The sequence below is a fragment of the Dreissena polymorpha genome, chromosome 9 (assembly GCF_020536995.1).
Source record: "Dreissena polymorpha isolate Duluth1 chromosome 9, UMN_Dpol_1.0, whole genome shotgun sequence".
NCBI classification, from domain to species: Eukaryota; Metazoa; Mollusca; class Bivalvia; order Myida; family Dreissenidae; genus Dreissena; species Dreissena polymorpha.
The window spans coordinates 25,296,647-25,316,262 of NC_068363.1; the positions used below are offsets into that span (position 1 = coordinate 25,296,647).

A 19,616-nucleotide genomic window follows, 5' to 3' on the forward strand; every position below is an offset into this window, starting at 1 on the left:
ACAAGTCATTGGACATAATATTCAACATAACATATATAAAAATAATTGGTATCAGTACACAGGCAATATTTATGGCTCACTATTGATGGATTTTATTGAAAATGTTTATCATCACCATTAATTAACTAGTTTGAATCAGGCTCACGTGCTTTCAAAACCCAGGTTAAAAGGTAAAGTTTTTAAAAATCCTTAATATATATAGTGGGTCCATTTATGACTCAATATTTAAGTAAATTATGAATGTGGGTCGCGTGCTTTAAAATAAAAGACACGAATTCAAATCTTAGAAAAACGTTGTTATTATTCCAGAATCCACATGTGTTATTCAAACGTCATGGAACTTGGTCAGAATATTAAACCTTTCACTATCTAAATCACGTTTAACAATTGTCACGCGTGTTCTTTGCAATCGGGTGAATTTAAGAAAAAATGTTTTACCATTATAAACTCTTTATTATTTACTCGATTTTGACAAAACTGGTTAGATCGTTTATCTACACAAAACCTCGCCGGTATTTCACATATTCACTTGGTTGAACAACGCCTTGTCAGGTTGCTTCTGGTTTGTATTCGGGTTCGGGTATTACAAAAAACCTAATTAATTAAGTATCACTTTTTAATCAAGACCGATATTCGTCAGAAAATTTTGAAATGCTCATCTGCTGATTAACTAATTTATTTCCACGCGTTTTTTGCTGTTTGTAAAGCGGAAATAAATGTCGAATACAGACGGCAATATTATCTGTGTATTCAAGTTATACAGTGAACGCACACGAATGGCCCGATTTCGTTCCTTATTAAAAGTGTGTCTGTCCCGCCTAATTACCCAATAGCTTTACCTATCCAAGCGTTTATTAAAGACCAGGTTCAAGTGAGCTCATTATTGATTGGCAAAGCTAGCATGTTCTCTTCAATAACAAGTAACTTAACATTAGTTTTCATATTCTGGTTTAGACTGGTTTACGCCTACTTTAAAGTGCTAACGCTTCTAAGGAAACAAGCAGAAAACCAAACTAACCTGTCCGGATATTTATGTTGGACGTTTGCTACAAACTTTGATATTAGCATCTTGGCAAAAAAGATTTGTTTTTGCCAAATATCAATATTTGTGCGCTTGGCTCAAATGGCGAACGACAGCTCAATCATTGCAATATGTCTCTAAAAGTTATTTCGGGTTTAACATCATCAGCATCATAAATGAACAATCCAATGTTATTTTTTAACTCACAATCGAAATCAATGCATTTTGAAGGAGGCATTCGCCTTATCGCATTTTTACTACTGTTTAATACTAGTATACTAGTGATGCATACGTTTCCAATAAAGACGTGGTTTACGTCACACATTGTTTAAAGTTCCCGTTCGCAAAATGACAACGAAAACCGGGTTAAATTCGGTTTGAATCGATAAAATAATATATAAAGGATCATAAATACATGCAATAGGCGAAAATCATTGCAGCGTCGCGAGTTATGCAAATTATATCAATATTTAGCTTTCGCTAAACATTATTAGCATATGGAAGATAAATGCATAGAATTAGCAAAAACGTATTTGTTCTTACCTTTTGTCCACTAAATTCGCCCGTGTCCGCAATTTTGTTTGTTAAGGTTTGAATTAACGTGTCGAATCATGAATATTAATTATGTGATGTTCGTACTTAACCGTACTCGACTCCAAAATAACAATCGCTATATTGTTTGTTTTCAACCGATTTCAACCCGATTTTCAGTGATATCCTCAATATAAAACCCGTTAACTTACGATTCTGTCCATATATATCTCTGCGAACGGGGATTTTAACAGTATTTTAGGGTGTAGCTGATGTAGTTCACTTTGAACATGTATGATTTGCTTTTATTATATAACGCGACACACGGAAAATCAATTGATATGTTTAAATATTCATTTTTAATATTGTAATACAAGTTTCAATAATAAACTTTTGTAAAATTAACCACATGTAAGAACCTTTGACACGCTGGATAACAATAAGGTTGGGGATTTTGTTCCGCAAATAAAGTCTACTTGAAGGATCATTTAAACGTTACCCCCCCTCCCCCCAAAAAACAACAACTGCACTTTTGCATTTATCATTGATTGTGTAATCTTGTTATGCTTAGGTTCCAACTTTTCATTGAACGCCTGATTGACTGATGTGACCACGACGCCACTGTCTTTCAGAGACATAACTTGAATCCCATTTAATAATAAATCATTAACGGTAGCTAAAGGTCTTTTCTACTGTTGTCACATATTTGATCCATCATGATGACATTTCCGAGCTTAAAGCTTTGGGGTCCCCAGTCCAAGGTTGTGAGCTTTAGTATCTGTGTTTATTCTGAACCAGTTGTTCTTCATTTCAGATACTTTGGTAAAGGTCTTTCATTATCTCTTTTATAACCTTTATCGGTTAAGCACTAATTAAGTTATTTACAGAAACGTCTCTTATGTCAACATTACCTACATTTGACATGGAGAAACAAAAACATAACAATCGAGCAGTAGTACTTGCGCCTCTCCTATATAAACAACTATTGAAAAATATTTAATGAAGCATAATTATCATTTGTGTTTGTTCCAAACTGGTGACTCTATATAAACCAAATTTTTATTGCATCCATAATACGTACACTATAACCCAATAAACCTATGCCACAGCATGGTGTAAGAACAGGAATTATTTGTTTGCGATGCAAACTATTGAATATTGATAGCAAACCTCCGCGCAGAGCTTTGACTGGTTCCTAGCATATATCGATATCAAATCCCTGCCGTTATAACCAACCACGTGATGAAAGCCGAGCTAGTAAAATACGTTTCCGGTTTTTATTTTTACTTTGTTTTATTTAGTTTTTTTTTTAAATTATGAACCTGAAATTATACACTATTTTCGAAATATAACAGAAAATGATACTACTTTTCATAATATGATACCTAAATACAGCCCTCCACATCTGGAAGGATTTTCTTGTGATGGCAGTTGTTATCACAAGTAGCCGTGGGTAGATAACCGCTGCGCGAAGTTTAATTTAGAGCGTCAAGCAAGCCGTGACAATAATCGTTCGTCTTCCTCGAAGGATACATGTTACCATTTAACCGCACAACGAACAATGTGTTGCATTTATTTTGTCATTGGATTACATGTATAAAGGAAACTCAAATAAAAACAACATCAGTGTAAATAGCAACACTTAGCTTGTCTTGATTTTTTATACATGTAGTATTTGCCAATACATTGCAATTTTGGCGACTTAATATACATAACTTTTTTCGACATATACTAAGTTACATGTTACAGCGATCACATTAAAATGATGAAGTGGACAAAGGCAAGATCACTCAAAATAATGATACCTTCTATGTATGCAGTATCACATGTCTACAGCCTAGAGCACTAATTAATTCGTTTTAACGCATAACAAAACCGTAATATTATTAAGGAAATGTGAGGAAATGCATACAACTATATCTACAGGTCATTAACAAACACTAGTCGTTCGTACTCCCGCTGAGTCATGTGGAACACACAACCTTTTAATACACGTTACTCATTAATGATAAGATGGTTGAGTATTAATAGAGAACAAAAGACGCGTTTAGCGCATTGACGGCTTTGAAATGCGCTAATTTATCATGTGCTCAATGAAGTAAAGTATTCAAAGGTAGTTTTGAATGTGATTGTAATACACATTTTCTACGCATTTGTTTCATATAAAACATAAATAATTATACTAGACTAATTACATTTATTTTTTATTTCTGCTCCATTCTCAAATTATTATATGGTTCAAGTATAACGTTTGAAATATATATACCAAACTATAAACTAGTTAAAAACTTGCAGTGCCCTCCCTGGTTAATCCATTTACGTCAATTGGTCCATATCAGATATCCACAGTAATATGGTAATATCAACAGAAGATTTCACAATACTTGGGATAGTATTATACCCATTCTAACTGGCATTGCAAATTAATGATCTACGTAATATAGTTTCCAAAGACTGACTTGTAGAGTGATTTGTTTAAAAACCATGCCAGACAATTAAAATCTAGACCCTTTGAATTTGTGTCTTTATATATTTAGCAATAAAAAACATTTATGCAAAGTAGCCACATTAGTGTAATCGATACAAGTAAGTAATATGTATTCAGTTATCAATTAAATGCTCTGGAAGACCTTAATAATGTAAACAATACATTCCTTAAAACATGCAATGAGCGTTATTTTATTTTCAGATTGCATGGTGAAAATAAGCGCAGCACCACGATGATTTGCTAGGTGTTTTGCCAGCCTCCACAAAGTAAGATATTTATTGATTATGTCATTAGTATTGCTAAAAGTGTATTTATGATATGCATAAATATGTTTAAAACAGGGTCCATGAGTGTAACATAAATATGTTGGCGTTTTTTATCTGCTCGATTGAAATATAGTCGATGAAACTTAAGGTTCATTTAATAGAAACGGCAAAAGATGATGCAAGGCGATGAAAATACCATTATCTAGACATTGTGCGGAAAATAAAAAGTCTACAGACCCACCGAAGATCCGAAAAATCTTCAGAAAGAAAAGATTAGGGGCATGATCAAGCACTTATATCTTTACTGAATAATCACTCGATTTGCATAGTTTATTTTCGTTTCGTCGTTCCATAAACATAATATCAGAGGGCACAGTCAATAGGTTTTTGACGATGTGTGAAGAATGCAGTAAATGAAAAAAACAACATATTGATTCTTAAGTGAATAAAACAATAGCAGTAACAGAAATGTATGAATCAAGCAAACCGTAAAACTTTAGAAATTCTACCAGAAAAAAATAATGATTTATATTCATTTCTTTAATAACAGAATACCAACTATAAACATTAATGATTACAACTGGGATCACGGACATTGAATGGTCAAAGCAACGCATTGGGGTTTTAACCGTAAAGCTAAGCGGAGAAGGGATGATTGAGTCATATTGCATTTCCGACTTATGGAACGTGTTCAGTTGCCTAATTTATAGAAGCTTAATACAATTATGTATTGTGATATAGGAAAGTTTCACTGTAACATCATCTTGACCTTATGAGATATTTTAATTAACGAAAGTTATTTAACACAAATTTCTAAAGCTTCATAATTAAATGAAATCGAATGTCAGATTTATAGAACTGGGTAAGTTATGTTCTTTAATGATTCTGAATAAACGTTAAAAAATAAATACCACAGCATAAGCATTTTTGACTACAATGTTTACTGAAACTTCATCACGTTGACCGCGGGGTTTAAAAGATGAAGAGGGGGATATTATAGCCGCAATGTCAGGGCTTTAGATATTGGTCGGTGATGTAAATTATTGATGCTAAAGCATGTCTCAATACATTACCAACTTAGATCATGTTTTTACAAAGTTATACCGAGAAAGTTTGTTAACTTGGAGAGTGGTTAGTTTGATATTTTTTTGTAAAAACCTTCTTTTTGGTTTAATTTATCTTTTATTTAAAATTTTGTTTTTGTTTTAAAAATATGAAACGCAAACGCCGAGGTACACAATGGGTTATTAATGAAAATTGATCCATATCTAACTACTGCTTCAATTTCAATCGATATGTTATCATGTTCTTTTGATAAGAAGAGTCCTTATGAGTAAAGTGTAAGCAATTTAATAATAATAATATCGGTTTTTAAATGACACTATAAATTGAAAATCAACAAATTTAGATACTTTCGTTTACATGTTCAAAGAGTTATAAGGCTTACACAAAAGCAAATAACTGCAATGCTTTAGCGCTCTGTTTTTGTGCGTGAATTAACGTTAGTAATACGGGTAACGTCGTCGTCTAAGGAAAACATAAAATGATTTCCGTATGTTTGATATATTCGCGTAAAAGATTGTAGTTGGTTAGGCATAGTTAAAAAAATATAATAACAAGAGACTCGCAAAGCGATACCGCGTAACTTTATTTAAAATGTAAGTAGTCACTAACTGTGCCCTTATGTGAATATGCTAAATAATGTTTAAATTTGAAAGACACAGTTCCAACTTTAATTAAAAATAAGTTTTTTCTCGTATTTTCACAATACAATTATTATGAATGCCATGGTTATTTGGCAGAGATTCATCGCATATCCATATGATTATTTTATGAACAGTAGAGTCCCGCTATACAGCATACGAAGAAAACAAATAATTGACGTTAATGATCTTATCCCTACGATTCAGTAATCCAATACTACTGGAAAGAGATAAATGAGTTTAAGAATTCATTTTTCACGTGAAATTCGGTATTTCAATGGCTTAAGTACACTTAAGTATATCGTTAAGTATATCGTGATATATATATATATATATATATATATATATATATATATATATATATATATATATCGTTTTTTTTCATTTAGCGATAAAACATGAGCATGTCTTCTTTGAATGTTAAACACATTTGGTCGTTGTCATCGAGACATTTACTCGGGCGCCGTAATACAAATAGTAGACTTTCTATTAGGTTGCTTTCAATACAACGTACATGGAGGAATGTTAACTGCAAGTGCAATTTTGGTAACGTATAACGCCAATTGGCGATGTAAATATTTTCCTTAGATATATACGCGTACTCGAACTTTGAGTGTAACTGTATAATTATATTCATGAAATCACGAGAACATGCATCTTTTGAACATGTTTTGTTAGATTTGTTCCTTCAGGTTTAACTATGCGAATTATTCGTACAAATCTTGAGATAAAATTCATCCGTTGATTTGTCAAGTTTATTTCCATATATCTCCTGTGTACAACGCTTATTGACTGATCATAAATGAAAACATATGAACTAGTCTGCTTCTCTTTTGAAAGCCCGTTAGCTTTGTTTGCGTTTGTTTAAAGCGACGGCGTCATCTGAGATTAGTTAAGTAAGCATATTTAATGTATATCATGTTGTAGAAATTATGGAGACTTTGATATACATTCCTGACTATATATCACATATACTTCGTTGTATCAATACACTGGCTATTGTAAACATGTTATCAGAAATGACAACGGGTAGTTGAGTTATATTTAATCTGTTTTAGCACATTTGGTACACAAGATATAGGTTTATTTGCTCGATAAGTTTTTAAAATGACATTACTGTTCTTTAAATTTTGAGGGAGGACGGCAATTTATGTAGTGCGTTATATACATTGGATTTCGTATGTTACATAAATGGAATTATAACGCATAATGCACATTAATAGCAAACAAGCTTACTCTTGTAATCGGGATTGTGAACTTAATGTGTATGTGTCAGAAGTATGATATGATTATCATCTATATGTTGTTTTTTATATTTAAATGAATTATTGTCACATTTTAAACCACTCCCTTTCACTGCAAGTACATTTTTATGTTATAAAATATACCGCTTTAAACTGTTGAGTTAATATTTCCTTTAACGTTGTTTGGATTGGTTAATTATGTTAAGCGTATTTTCCGATTTACTGTTAACTTAGTTTTCCAAATAATCTTGTCAATTTGTATCAATATTTCTCCATAACAGGTAAATAGACCTTGATAATATTGACCGATTTTATTCTACAAAAGCGGCTTTCATGTTCAATAGCACACGATTCGCTCCATTGGTACTCACAGCTTTAAATGCAATTCGTAAAGATTAAAGCGTCTATAAATGTAAAAGCTGTGTAACCGGACACTGTTGCTGGTTTAACATGAAAAATAAAAACAAAACGCAATAATTTGACGAAAAAAAAAATAAGCGTAAGTAATGCACACACTAAAACAATTTTAGCAGCATTTTTGAATGAAATTAAGACCTTACTTTCATTACTTATAAAACACCAGTGTTGTATTGTAAACAATTCACATAACCATATTGTTTAAATAGTTGTATGTCCCATTCGAAGGCGCATATTCAACTTTTTTTATATTGAAAATGAAATTATTTTAGACGGTTTAAAATTCATAAGAAACAAAAAAAGAAACTGTATAAAATATATTACATTGTTATTTATTTTAAAATGGTAATCGTTAACTAATAAAATGCAATCGTCATTACCTTAAAAACACATTGCAAACACTTAAGACGGACAACTTCCAAGTGTTAATAGCTTAATATTGTAGTAGTTAACAACCTTTTCCGGATGCTGTTTCTTGAAAGCATATTTTAAGCAAGACTCGTCTACACTAATATTGAATTAGAACCCAATCCGCATACTATTACTTTTAACCAAAGTATACACAATTAGAGTCTACAATATGATTGTATGTATTTGTCTGCATTTGTTTGGATTATTTTATTACTTATGTTAGTGTGCTTTTAAATGTTTTTTTTGTAAATTGAGTTGTTGCAATTATTGTTGTATATTTAGTATATGAGAAAGTCATTTGATATGATATTGATTTCTCAATAAGCTTTGATGTGAAAAATCTATATTGAAAAAAGTTTTTGGCATATTATTCATATTATCCTTTTCAACTGAAACCCATATTTGATACCATAGGAAAATGACATCATGATGACATTGAATGTCAAGTCATTCACTTCATATATTAGCGATATTGGGAAAACGACTGTTGAATACTGCTTCAGCTAGTGCCGCTTCATTAAAGCCAAAATAATTGTCGAATACCAAAGACTCATCTGACAGTATATGTTTTGAACAAAAGCTTTATAAATTTGAACGGAAAGTGTAGAAAGAGCCAATCATTCGTATCATTTGAAGACATTTTTCCATTATATATTTCTAAAACCATGCGTTCTCTTATTACACGGCTTCAAATTAACTCGGCATTCAATTCGGCGCACTTCATTCAATAGTGGTTGTCGGGTATATATCGAAATGTGCTCAGGTGTGTTTTTATTTATTTATCTTTAATAATAAAAACCATAAAAATAATAGTAAAATAATAATACTAATAATAATAATAAATTACAAATTATAAATAATAATAATCATCATCATCATCATAATAGGGCAAATGTATTTTATTGTGACACTATTTCGGTAAAACAAATAGTTTTTAGTTGAAGGTTTATAAACTATCACATAATGAGCTATGTTATTATTTAACTTTAATGTGAATGACAATGACGATAGTGTTTTGTGATTTAAGGTTTGTCTATTTGGTCAACAGAACTCTTTACCTTAAAGAAGCCATTTTATGACTTCAAAGACACGTAGGTTAGTGGCATTCCTATAGTAAGCAGGATTGATAAACTACTCTTCATATGTCGAATAAATTAGACACTTTGATTATACTCATATTGAAATTAAAACGCGGTGTAATTAATATATTTAATAATTTATATATTCAGTTTGATTGCATTGCGCCGCTTTCAGTTGTCTACGGATGTATGCTATCATCGATATAAAGGTTACACATAATCAGGGTTTAAATAAATAATTCATTGTCACGCTTCTGCTTTATACGACTTTTGAAACCGATTGATATTTAATAGGCAGACGACAACATTATGTTTGTGTTCAAGAGTTATAAAGTGCGTACGAAGGAACCGACGTCATTCATGCTTCAAATGTGGTCAATTCTGCATTATTACCCGATAGCTCGACCCATTCTTACAACGTTATACGAGGTGTAAGCAAGCTTTATATTGATTGGGTCAGCTATTTTGTGAACTTGAATAACAATGAAGTTAAGTAAGTCAGCTTATTCTGGTGTAATCCGGTTTTCGCTCACTGTTTAAATTGCTTACGCTTGTAATTAAACACCTTGAATTGTATTATACAAGTGATTCACTGGCATCTCTACAATGCAGGTGTCGGCTTTTAAGCAGCACAGCATTAGTCTACTACATCATTTGGATACAGCATGGCCAGATTACTATGTTTAACATATTCATATTAACATATTTTATCATATTTGTGTCAAAACACGTTTACTGAAATGAACTACACTTTTTACCGATGAGGGACATGGTAGCTGTTTTGCAATATTGAAGATAACAACTTGATATTTGCCATGCATGTGCATCTCATAGAGCTCCACATTGTGAGTGGTGAAAGGTCAAGGTCAAGGTCATCCGTGAAGGTCAAAGGTCAAATATATGGGAGGACATAGTGTTTCACAAACAAATCTTGTTTTTACTTGTTATTGCGACATTTACATGAGTGTTCATTTAACCCTTTTCCACTCAGATGAAAATGTGAAATGGCTATGTGCAAGCAACATAAAACCAGAACAGTCTGTAAGTAACTCACAGTTTGTTAAGGTTTAAGGCTGTTTGCTGCTCATCATTATCTAAGGCTTGATAATGAAGACTTTAAAACGTGAATCTAGTTAGAAAGGTTTTCAATTAAATTTAACTTTCAAAGGGACTACATATGCGTATAAATACGTATGTAAGAGGTAAAAGGTTAAACACATAAAGAAGTATTTTGCATTTAATAGATATTTTTATTGTCATATTTTGGTTACGCATTCATTATTTAGCACGTCTATATAATTCACAGTGTGATATTTAGTTCATAAATGTATAACTAAAATTTCAGGACAGTTTTGCTGTATTTAAACTAGAATAGAGGAATTGTTAATATGTAGATCACAAGAGAACATATCGCTCATGGGGTGTATGAATGATACCGTGTTTTATACTAAAAAACAAACAAGTTCGGATAGGGCATTTGTAAATACAGTACTACCTCGTATGATACTGCGTTTTAATAATGGAAATTCTTGTGTGTGCACACATCTTGACCAGGTTATGCGCGCATACATAAATTATCCCTAACTAAATTAAATATTAAAAAAACCTTGAACATGATTTTGAAAACAAACACATATATTTGAACATGTTAACATTCAATGAATCAATGCATACTTGTACACGTCTGACCATTCCAGTAAGAGTTTTTGGTGCTGGAAATTGTGTATAGAAAAATCGGGTTTTTAAAAACAAATGTATTAGTTTATATTTTATTTTTTATCAAAATATGTCAGCATGCTTTCTATTCCTAATTGAATAAGACAATGCAGAACAAACTACATGAAATAGTTGTACACAATATTTTAATTACGTATACTTAATAACATACTTTACAGCAAGTTTGACATTTTGCAGTGCACAATACTGGTACATTTAAGGTTCAATGCCTTCAATAATTAATTGCATAAATCACCCGTGCCTTTATCGTAGTCGCTACCCAACACCACTATTAACGCCTGTGTGGTGCTCAATGTGGACACATTCTTTTAAACATCACACAGGAATGTTGCGTTATTGTGACTTTTTTTATTTCATTTGCATGTTTATTTAAAATATTTCCACACATAGCGCTTTTCGTTGCAAATAGAGTTTCAAATATCCATATCTGTTTTGAAAATGTTTTGTTTTGATTTCGATTATAAACATAGTAGAATGTTTTAACATCTTTGTCAGGCTTTGCAACTCATTCGTTCCAAACATGCAAACATACAATAACGCACGATTACCAACTACTGGTAAGCATGACATTAACCTAGGATATTTGTATGCGAAATATATATTCAATAGACCCTATTCATATCTGAACTAATTAACCAATGACCGCTTATCCCACGGTACAAACAACTACTGTTATGTGCAATGGCGTATACTGACAATACTATTTCTGGTCACCTTACATGAGTTATAATTAATAATCTAAAGATTTAAAGACATTTATAATATGCACCCTTTGTTAAAAAGCAAATATAGACAGTTGGCAATTAGTTCCGAACATAAACTATTCGTATGACCTTAATAAGTTGTGTTTAATAAATAACCAAATGTCGTAAGTATTTTACACGAATAGTAACGGGTGTTTCACAATAGAGCACTTCAAGTTTACCATCGGTCCGTCTGACTCCACGTACGTCCGTTAAAACAAGATTTAAAAGATCGAAATAATGGTCAGAATGATGTATTGTCTGCCTATTAAAATTGGCATGTATAAATGAAAAAAGTAAATCCGAAGCATTTTTTTATACATCGATGCTTCATTTTTTTTTCTAAAGAAATGTGGCTTCGAATAAAATAAGCTGGCTCTGAACGAAAATACCATAAAGGTAATATTAACCCCACAACACCCCAAAAAAACGGTTTGCATTGCATACGCAAACCACTTGTTCTAACAATAACAGCGACATGCGTAAACTCCATTTTCTTTCACAATTTCTAAAAACTATTGTTTAACAATAGCTTAAAGTTAAACCTAATCGCATTTCGTAATTTGATATGAGGCAAACGCTGTACACAAGGTTATCCACTAAGAAAGTATACCATACCAATAATGTACGGCTCGCTTTTCCACCTTGAAGACACTAATGAGTGTGGACGATAAGTATTGCACAATGTAAAGTTAAAGGAGGTAATTGTGTTTCCTGTTTAGCGTGCTCTATAAGTACAGTACAAATTTCCTTTTCGTAATATATATTTGCACTTATATGTTTTGTTAAAATGTTCTTATTCGGGTTCTTAATTCGTATAACACTTTGTTTCGATATGTGTGTTACGGAAACCGAACACGCTGTAATATATATTAAATTTTGCTTCAATGATAATATATGTGTGTTATACGAACTAGGTCTGTTACGATTTTGCAAGTGTGTCGTCTCAGAGATTCATTTACTGTTCGCTGTAAAACAGCTTGAAACGGGGTTCATGGGATAAAACACGTGTCACTAAGTACACTAAAAGAAACAGCTTTCAACACTATTGAGTTTAACTGTATTTTTAAATTGTCTTTCAACTCTGTTGGAATATTTGTACAAGTGATATCTCGATCGAGTTCGAAACTGGGTTCTGCGTGGTCAAACGCATGGTCAAATTAAATACACATCATATGAACATCAAGAGGCACGATTGATCCACATATCTTTATGAAACTCGGTCAAAACAATGTTCTTACTTTAAAACTCGGTCACATGGTGTCAATCACTATACTAAATTAACTACACACTCTTCATTAAATTTGGTTATAATATTTGTTCTAATGATATATCGACCCAGTTTCAATGCGGGTTCACGTAAGGCCAAAATCTAAATGATATATCGGCCTTATTCGACCAGTTGCAACTTGGGTTAACAACTAGATCACTCGTTTGTAATTTTTATGTGAATGATCGACAGGTTGCCATAATCAAAACCCAACTTACTAGGTCTAAGATCAAGGTCATAATTCAAGATCAGATGTCAAATAAGGTAATTAAATCATCATTATATTGTCCTGAACATCATATTAACATAATTCAATATCAAACGTAAAGATAAGACAAATATATGTTGCTTCAAATAGTTTAACATTATATAATAGCTATGAAGGTATATCGCATTGATTAACCTGCTCTCTAGGTCAGTATAAGAGAGGCATTCATATCAAATTAAAATCCATTATGCATAGACAGCATGCAGTGCACACGAAACAGACCTGCGGATCGGAAATTCGATTCACAAAAACATGTATATAGTGATGTGTTTCAAATCTCACCTGTACACTATGTCGAGACATAAATCTTGTTCAGCATCCATTAATAATCGTGATAGGCCAACGAGTCGCCATTTAGTCGCGTGAAAGTCTAAGGTCAATTCAGCATGAACATTTCATGACCAATTTTGAATATTTACCCCTTAGACATTTTTCAATTTCGTTAAAGTTATTTGGCATCAGAAAAAAAACGTTTTGACACGGAATGACAATCACAAGAACGACGTCAATAGGTCTTTGTTCAAATTCACATTAAATTACTACAAGCATAGAAAATAACTATTCAAAAATTGTACAGAGCTTAGCGTTGGATGTATTTGTATTGCTTGGAAAAAGTGACAATCGTTGTTTGATGCCATGAAACAAACAGGAGGGCCCTGGTTCATATGTTCATTGTCAATTATACAGTTCAAGTTAATGGTCAGCCCATTTATGAGAACATAAATTTATTCAGCTTTATTGATTTTCTGAAAACTTGCCAGTAATGAAAGTCATGATGAGACAGAGTTATACGAACGATGTTATAATTATACCCTTTCCCTGAATGAGTTCATTGTTAAATACCTTAGCAGATGTACCAGACATTGTTAGATGGAATGTTGACTGATAAATCAAGCATGTATGTTTATATCAAAATAATAGAAGACACAATATTGCACTGAAAAAAGACTAATCATAGGTTACAAGCCAACATGTGCACACAAGAACCAATGAAAACAATTCAAAGTCTGTAATCGTGTTTTAAGGTAAAATAAGAGAATGCAATTGAAAATATGTCTTATCTTAAAAAATAATATTTACTAGCGATTCATTGTAACATCGAAACTTATGTTGTATATAAAAACTTACAATACGCCATTCGGATTACTACGGATTCCTTTTAAAGGTTTTATGTTCTCAATAGAAATGATGTTTCTCTATATCACAAGCGATTGCTCATTTAAAATGTCAATAATGCAGCCCAAATGAAAAGTCAGACACAGTTACTTGACTACATTTTGTGAACTTAAATGCAGAGAGGAATAAAGATATATATTCGTATGCTAAATTCAGACAATGTTTCATTGCGCCGCAATGACAAACAACTGTAAAATATTTGCAATTCTGTCGTTGTTAATATAAATTATTGAACTTGAAGATAATAGGTTTAACCTGGAGATGTCATTGCGTTTGAATTTATGAAATATATATTAAAGGGAGATTATACGATTTTGTAAGATATTTTTGAATTTATATAAAATGTGTAAAAATCATATTATACATATATTTCAATATGAATTAAAATACAAGTTAAGAAGAACATGTGTCAAAATAAGCGAAACAAGCCAGATATTTAATTCTGAAATCGAAAATGTCTGTACATCATACATGTACTATGTGAATCTAAATTTAGTTTTACGGATCATTTTAATTTCCTGCGACGATATATATTCATACGACACTCGAACACTAACTATTATCCTAATAAAGAGACGAATGCATCGGTTACTGTAAGAAAATATGTACGAAATATCTTCGTCACAATCGGCTCGGGGCGCTAATTTGTCTTTGCTGCATTTTATAAATTCATCTTCAATGTATAATTATTCTTGCCTATGTTGTGTTATTGTAACATATTTTTATCAATATATTACAATTGTACACATATACAAATCACATAATCTCCTTTAAAAATATATTGAGTACGTGTTGTTGATAATATAATAATTTGAAGTGATCTTAATGCCGAACCTATTGACTTAAAAACGCACATAAAATCGTAAACATACTTAGTAGTTGAATAAATTAAGGGTATGATTTGATATTCGGCGTAACACATTTAAAATAACTTCGCGGATCTTCATCAGCCGTTAAACAAGGAAGCGATACTCGAAAGGGTCTCAACAAGCATGAGTATTTCGATTAATAAGTTTAAGCGGTTAAAAGCTGTGTATAGAGCGTGCACGATTTTTTATTATTTTTCTGTTTCGGTCAATTGTGTATCCCAGCATTCTTTCTTTCCAATCGGTAATAAAAACTGCGTCTTCCTCCTCAGAAACAATGTGAAGTATTTAATCGAATTAACGATGTGTAATTAATTTGAGTCTGAAAATGTGATCATTTGGCAGATCATGCCTATATTCCACAAAATCGTTAATTTGCGTTTTTTACACGACAATGCAACATTTATTTACAATAACGTATACCTCATAGTTGTAACATTAAGTATTTAACCAATTATACACCGAGTTTTGATTTCTATGAAACCAATAGTAGTAGTGATAAGTGATATACCTTGCCTTAGCTCACTATATTGTTGGCGCAAACCATAATAATTATTCTTTACAAATAGGCATTACTCTTTATTACCTTGTTTGAAGCGTACACTTTCTCATGTCCAAGTTCCGGATAAAAAGCACTGAATGTGCACAATCAAGGGCATAGAGTATGCAATGCACACTCTTAACTTGATCAAGGTCTTACAGAAAAGTTACAAAATAAGTGCATACTTTAAATCTTGTCCTTATTTCTAAGCTATGTTATAAGTTAAATATGTTTCGTATTTATTGTAACATACATATCAGATTGTAAATTGTATGTAAATTTGTAAAATTATATAAAGACATCCTGATACAATTATTCAAAAGATTTGCAGGATTAGGCAGGTTTTGGTTTCCGTGTGACATTCTATTTTTGATTGAATTGTTAAGATTGCGTGCTTAAATCTCTATCTTGTGAAATTTAGAAACATAACCTTACAACCTTTCTTTTTTAAGAATATGACAAGTCCTTTTCAAGATATATAAATTCCCTGTGGCTGTATGTGTCTCTTAAGAATTCAAGTAAAATAACTTCCCTTAATGAGTGTTTACTTCTATCATTTCATCGCGTTGATAATTGTGTGGGATACTAAACAGTGCATAGCATATCCTCAATCCAAGGTACATGTCTGATATGACTAACAGATGAAACATAAATGCTTAGCTTGGTTTAGAGCAATCTGTATTTGCAAGCACATGTATTTTGATGCAGGTTTGATTTTATTTCAAATCTGGTTTTGTATTATTATTTACACTGCCATCATTGAAAACTGATTCGATGGGAATTTGGCATTACACGAATCAAAAGTATAACTCTATTCTGAGTAAATGTTGAAGATATAGAATATCACTTTTTCTCATAATTTGACCCACACGTTTGTTTGAAACTTTCCCAGCCGGGAACTTACATCGATGCCTAACAAAGTAAAAGAACAACAGTTCACCTATATTTTTGTCATATGCAAGAACTACATGGCTTCAAGGTCAATGTCATACATAGAGGTCTAATGTCAAAATACAGAACGTATATGTCAAAGTTTTGGAAGTCCGCCTCTTACAGTTTAAACATACAAATACAGATTTTCAAATAACTTAAACATGCGTTTTACACACAAAGCAAGCTGCTTTAAACATAAAGGTAAAACTCAGTTTAAGGTCGTGTAAACACTATTATTACTCAAAAAGGTATTGTATGTTTTATAACTTCACTATTTATTGAAGAAAATCATTCTACTAGTTATTTGGAACATATGTTTATTTATACGAGTCGGCTAATTACAGTTATGAATATCGTCAAGGTCGAGATCATAGTAAAAGGAAAAGGTCATATAGCAATAGTTGTTTTATACAAACAGGTTTTTTTTTTGCCCGATTTTATAGCCGAAATTTGGCTATGTTCCCAATCCCTAAAAGTATACTTTTTTCCCAAAATGTGGCAAAAAATTCCCAATTGCCAAAAAAAAATATATTTTTTTTTTTTTTTTTAGAAAGAATTCTTATGTGTATTTAATCTCAATTTTAATTCAATTACATCTAACACAGTATTATATGATTTTTTCTTTTAATTTAAATGATTATAAAGAGTTAAATCAAATTGAGTATTTCCCTAATCAGTGGACTTTTCGTGTGGAAAAAAAGGCTAATGAATTTATTTTCCCAATTTCATGAAAATGCCGATAAAATTCCCAATTCCAAAGCCATGGGCTATCTTCCCAAAAAGTGGAAAAAAAACCCTGACAAATGAACTGTGTGTTATTAATGAATTTCGAAATAAGATGGCAAAAACTAGGCTTATCACATCGCTACTTTTAAAGTCATACTTGATAATAGAAAGAAAATACAACGTTGATTGTTAAACCCTCGCATACGCGTCAACGCGAATTTTTTTCCTTAATAAAGAATCATATCCGAATTACATGAGTGAATTAAAATAAAATTATTAGCATTTGCTCTCTCAAATTGTAAATTAAACAATGTTGCCTTTGTGGCCCAATATTGTTTTAATAGTTCTTAATGTATATGTATTCGTGTGCAGTGATCGGATATGTGCTGTGTTCGGGTAAAATGTCAAATACAGATCCATTTTGTACTAAATTTACATTATAATACAAATAGTGCAAGTTAAACCATCCAGAATCAGTCGTTCAACTTCTTAACTCTGTGGTGAAATTGGTCATAGTGTACTGGTATTCTGTACTGGTATTCTTGAACTCTGCTATCAAAGCTTACATCAATAGAATTATTTCCTGCCTGTGGACAGTCATAAATGTACGACGGTTTATCAATTTAAATTGAATGTAAACCATGTTGACCAATGATACGTTTTGAACTTCTAGGCCCGAGTGACAAGATACACTTGTGGATCACTGTTCTAGATAACGTGAAATATATCGGGGAATTGTAGTAACCTTTAACTGCTAGTGGTTATGATAGACTCACTGTTGAATATGGTGGTTTGTCAGCAGTTACCTCGTTTTCATTCCTTTGGTTTTGTTCACCATACATATATGATGTTTAGTCAAATATTAAGTTTCCAGTATTCCAGAACACTAAGGAAGTTTAAATAAAACTGTTTTGTATTGTATTAGCAAAATATATAGAAGTGCTCAGTTCCATTTTGTCACAATCTTCGTCCCCACACGAGAGTGCCGGCACTTATTATCACACTTATATAAAATCAAATTATTCCAATCATTTTTTTAAATCCCCAGTGGGCTTATGAATCAATGACGATGATATTTAAACCAAAGCCTGCGACAGCGACCAAATAAAAGGGAAAATGTAAATAAAGCGTAGCTTCTTAGTAATCGATTATTTCGCGAGAGTATAAAAAAATTGTCTTATGTCACAAAATGAATAACAGTTAGAATGATCGCTTAACTATAGTGGTTCATTTCATAAATCATATTAATGAAACACCAAATACTGTATATAATATTGTACAAATATTCGTAAACATGTGTTTTCACCCAACGAAGAATAAAATATATCATAGTTAATCATCACCACACAAAAATGACAAGTTCAACGACAACTACACAGAGACTTTCTAAATTTAAAAACTACTTTTGCTGCTCAAATACATTTAAACAACATTTACAACTAGCAAATAATAGTTTATTTTAACAGAGCCTTATGCTTTTTCTGGTAGCATTCGAACCAATATTGTCAATCTATTGTCGATTTAATAAAACAAGTATAAAACACAACCCTTGTCTGCGATTAAACTCACAATAGCTTCTATCATAAGGACACTTTTCGAGATCACGCTATCCTGTTAAATAAAAACATTTACGTAACTTGCAGTTCGGGGGGATAAATGTGCTTTTACGAACCGCGAGCCGTCGCGTCTCTCTTTAGAGACTACACCAATCTCATAAATTATTTTTAGGAGGCATCGATTTCCTTAACAGGCGAAACATGTAATATTCTTCATTTCGGGAACCAAATTGGCAATAATTAAATATGTCCAATCAATACTTTATCAAAACAATCCGTGTTCGCGTAAATGCTAACTTATTACTTATATGAAATAGGTAATACATTACCGTTCATGCCCCGTATCGCCTCTTACCAAAATAATTAATGTAAGCAAAACTATTGATATCTCATTAGTTGCAAAAATAAGATATTACATGGCGAATGTTGCTCGTACTTAACTTTGGACAAACATATAAACAATACCTTTTATATTTCTACACACGTTACTTGATTGGGTCTCATACACATATGGATTGTCCAAATGGCGAACAACTGCTGGTTATAAGAATATTGCAAAATATAAAACAATTATCACATTATGGAGCATTCGGCATCAACCATAAAAGGGCACATCGTAAAGCAAAGTTCTGCTTTGAAC

General features: G+C 31.9%; 2 protein-coding genes across 2 annotated transcripts in view; one reads left to right on the forward strand and one right to left on the reverse strand.

The window, feature by feature from the left end:
• The window catches only part of LOC127843703 (uncharacterized), a 154,415-nt gene that overhangs the window by 109,837 nt on the left and 24,962 nt on the right, over positions 1-19,616 (forward strand). The window lies entirely within an intron of this gene.
• The window catches only part of LOC127845919 (endonuclease/exonuclease/phosphatase family domain-containing protein 1-like), a 166,942-nt gene that overhangs the window by 50,646 nt on the left and 96,680 nt on the right, over positions 1-19,616 (reverse strand). The gene's annotated exons all lie outside the window — the stretch shown is intronic.